This window comes from Echinops telfairi, unplaced genomic scaffold (assembly GCF_000313985.2).
Source record: "Echinops telfairi isolate 266 unplaced genomic scaffold, ASM31398v2 ScPeMD7_3533;HRSCAF=4204_0, whole genome shotgun sequence".
Taxonomy (NCBI): Eukaryota; Metazoa; Chordata; class Mammalia; order Afrosoricida; family Tenrecidae; genus Echinops; species Echinops telfairi.
In genome coordinates this window covers 91,605,012-91,609,393 of record NW_022107431.1, presented here as the reverse complement: position 1 = coordinate 91,609,393, position 4,382 = coordinate 91,605,012, and the positions used below count along the sequence as shown (strand labels likewise).

General features: G+C 40.4%; 1 pseudogene; it reads left to right on the top strand.

Moving 5' to 3' along the window:
- Positions 1 to 1,143: 1,143 nt before the first annotated feature.
- On the top strand, positions 1,144 to 1,867 carry LOC101658508 (annotated as a pseudogene).
- Positions 1,868 to 4,382: the final 2,515 nt, after the last annotated feature.

Sequence of the window (4,382 nt, the reverse complement as noted above, 5' to 3'; positions counted from 1 at the left end):
GGCAAATGTGGCGAAGAAAGCTGATGGTGCCCGGCTATCAAAAAGTATAGCGTCTGGGGTCTTAAAGGCTTGAAGGTAATCAAGCGGCCATCAAGCTGAGAAGCAACAAAGCCCACATGGAAGAAATAGTAATACTTTCTTATGACATAAAAATGCTTCATACGGATTGTTTTGATTATAACAAGCTAGTACTGTCATTGAGTCTGGCTTGTGTGACAGTTCCATTTTCTGAGGTTAGTTTGGGTCCAAGATTGGTCCAAGTCAACATAGAACAAATCACTTTGTCAGAACTGAGGACTATTAGAATTCTGTTAAACTTCCCATTCCAATAATAAAATGAACTTTTCAGAAACCAATGAAAAGCACAAAGCAAAATATATGATTTGACTCAATCTACGGTAAAATCTGAGGGAAGGGACCCTTAGATTATGATTTCCATAGGTTAACAGAAGCTCTCATTGGTACTGAAAGAGCATCTAATGATGAATGAAGTGAGTGGCTACAAATGATCTTGGCCCCAAGTAACTATAAACCCAAAACCTTCTTGTCCTATTATGTTCCATGCTTCATTCTACATGCTGAACCTATAGTGCACTCAGTTCTGATCCTGCCCTCATGGTGTTTACATTGTGCTTCATTGAGCTTGCTAATTAAATTTTATTTGGAAGTTTCTATGTAGTGTTAAACCACCGGGATGAGTTTTATCAAACACTCAGCATATAGTGGAGCAATACAGATTTTAAAGCAAGATTCTTAGTTCACCAAAATAAAAATGAAGAAATGTCTGCCTGATCATCTGGCATATGCTATTTCTCCAATCATGTAAGAGTAAGGAATGCCTTTTACAGAAGGGTTAGCGTGCATAAAGTCATGTCATTATCCTGATTCACAGCAGATGATGATCTGAAGAAGCAGCAAAGAAGTCATTTCACCAAAAGAATATACAGTACAAAATGGATCTTTCAGAGAACTTTCCATCAGTAGATTGAAGACTGCGCAATAAATTTATTTTTATAAAAAACAAGTGGAAAGAGCTCTTATAAGCAGACAAAACCATCTGTTGTAGAATTAACAATTCCTCCATCTTAAAAGAGACATTCAACTCTTTTCCATGGCGTCGCAGAAGTGATCGACTGCTACACCATGAAACTGAGCATCTCCTTCCCAGCCACGGGCTGCCAGAAACTCATTGAAGTGAACGATGAACGCAAACATCGCACCTTTTATGAGAAGCGAATGGCCATAGAAGTGGCCACGGAAGGCGCTGGGTAATGAAATGGAAGGGCTAAATTGTCAGAGTCAGGGGTGGGAACAACAATCAAGGTTTTCCCTTGAAGCACAGTGTCTTGGCCCAGGGCTGCGGCCTCCTGTTGCTGAGAAAGGGCACTCCTGTTACAGACCACACACCAAGAAGAACCGGGGAGAGGAAGCTCAAGCCTGTCCAGGGCTGCATGGTGGATGCCAATCTGAGCGTTCTCAACTTGGTTATTGTGAAGAAAGGGGAGAAAGCTATCCCAGGGATGACTGATGGAACTGTGCCTCGTCGCCTGGGGCCCAAAAGAGCCAGCAGAATCCGCAAGCTCTTCAATCTCTCTAAAGAAGATGAAGTCCGCCAGTATGTTGTGAGAAAGCCCCTGAACAAAGGCAAGAAAACCAGCACCAAAGCGCCCAAGATTCGGCGACTTGTGATTCCACGTGTCCTGCAGCACAAGCACCAGCGCATTGCCCTGCACTAGCAGCGCACCAAGAAAAACATGGAGGAGGCCGCCGCCTAGGCCAAGCTTTGGGGACCAAGTGATCGAAGGAGGCTAGAGAGACACGTCAGGAACAGAGGCTGTCCTCACTGAGGGCTTCCAGTCAAAACTAAAATACAGCTTCAAATACATAAACTCATCTATTAAAAAATGAAAGAGACAGACTGGATAGATTTCTTAGTAGTGTGAAACCACACCGTATATGCGGTGTTTTAATCTGAAGACACTATGAGAGATACCTTAGGTAACTTGTTTTCAAAAACGCAATGAAGTCAGTGGCTTAAAAAAGAAGAGCAACAGAGAAGGGAAATAAATAGAAAGAGGCCAAATGTTTATGTATCTGGCTGTCTGTGTGCATGTGTGTGTGTGTGTTTATGTATATCACCTGCTACTGAGACATTTTAAGACCTCATTCCATGCTTGCAATGATAAAAGTATCTGTTTTATTTATGTATTTGAATTGTTAGTACATTAGGTTATACTCTTTGTCCACTTGCTTTGTCCACTTTAAGATACCTGAGAATGTGGATCATCACTAATTACGGTGCATAAGTACATGGTAATGCTGTTGACACACAGTAAAGGGCAAATGTATTTTATTCAGCTATTTGTATTTCCACAGGGAAAAATTTACCCATTACTACAAAGTAGGGTCTAATATAGTCCACCACACTTTATCACTCCGTAATGCATATAAATAAAACCATTAAGGCCTTATAAAGAGGTCACAATATAATTTTCACAGTATATGCTCATTTTATTTATTCACTTGATGCCAGTATTGGAATAAAATGGATAATGGCAACAAAAACAATAAAAACCCTGAAATAATAATTAAACTGGCATTTAACAAATTATGAAAAGGTGTTAAATTGCCCATTTATAAGCATCATGTGTATTACACTGGACAGAAATACAACGGGGTACCCCAAAAAGCAGGTTTTGACCTGGGCAGAGCAGAGCTTTCATAGTAAGCATTTTTCCCACCAGGAGAGCATTGAGCAACTCGCTCTGAGTTAGTGCACCCAGTGACGTCACCTGGGAAGGTTCTCTCTAGTCACAGTGAATGTTTTCATAAAAGCAGTTTCACTCAAACTTCATTTTTTGTGATGGTCTATTTAGAGAACATTGTAAGTTTGTGAAATTTTGTTTCCTGCTTGTGAAAAATGCCATAAAAACTGTTGCGATGAGGAATACAGCTTATAAGGACATCACTATGGGAAAAACTTAAGTGCATAAGTGTTTTTCTCATTTCAAAAAAAGGTTATGTGCATATATTTAGTATTAAGTATTATGTGCATATGTGCATATTTAGTATTAAGTATTATGTGCATATATTTAGTATTAAGGTAGCAGATGGACATTGGGCCTCTACTCAAGTATTCCCTCAATACAAGAACACTTTGTTCTATTAAATTGGCATTCCATGATGCTCACCTTCCCCACAGGATCACTGAAGACAAAGCAGGTACACAAGTGAATGTGGTGAAGAAAGCTGATGGTGCCCGGCTATCAAAAGATATAGTGTCTGGGGTCTTAAAGGCTTGAAGTTAAACAAGTAGCCATCTAGCTCAGAAGCAACAAAGCCCACATATAAGAAGCACACAAGCCTGTGTGATCACGAGGTATCAATAGAATCAGGTATCAGACATCAAAGAACAAAAAATCTTATCATTGTGAATTAGGGGAAGTACAGAGTAGAGACCGAAAGCCCATCTGTAGGCAACTGAACATCCCCTTACAGAAGGGTCTCAGGGAGGAGACGAGCTAGTCAGGGTGCAGTGTAGCAATGATGAAATATACAACTTTCCTCTAGTTCTTTAATGCTTTCCCCCACCCCACTATCATGATCCCAATTCTACCTTACAAATGGCTAGACCAGAGAATGCACACTGGTACAGAGCAGACCTAGAAACACAAGAAATCCATGACATACAATGAGAGTAGAGATACCAGGAAGGTATGGGGCAGGTGGGGAAGAAAGGGGAACCAATCACAATGATCTACATATAACCCCCTCCCTGGGGGATGAACAACAGAAAAGTGGGTGAAGGGAGACATCTGTCAGTGTAAAACATGAAAAAATAATAATAAATTATAAATTTTCAAGGGTTCATGAGGAAGGGAGGGTAAAAGAGGGAGGGGAAAAAATGAGCTAATACCAAGGGCTCAAGTAGAAAGAAAATGTTTTGAGAACGATGATGGCAACAAATGTACAAATGTGCTTGACACAATTGATGTATGTATGATTTGTGATAAGAGTTGTAGGAGCCCCAAAAAAAATGGTTAAAAAAAAGGTGAAATGTCGATTGATGACAAGCCTCATTTTGGACATCCATTGACTTCCCGAATGGACAAAAATATCGACTCTTAGTGCATTTGGAGTTTGTTCCCCCAGGTCAGACTGTTAATCAAGCTTTCTATTTAGAGCAGTGGTTCTCAACCTTCCTAATGCCGCATCCCTTTAATACAATTTCTCATGTTGTGGTGACCCACCAACCATAAAATTATTTTTGTTGCTACTTTGTAATTGTAATTTTGCTACTGTTATGAATTGGGCGACCCCTGTGAAAGGGTCATTTGACCCCCCCAATGGGGTCACAACCCACAGGTTGAGAGCTGCTGATT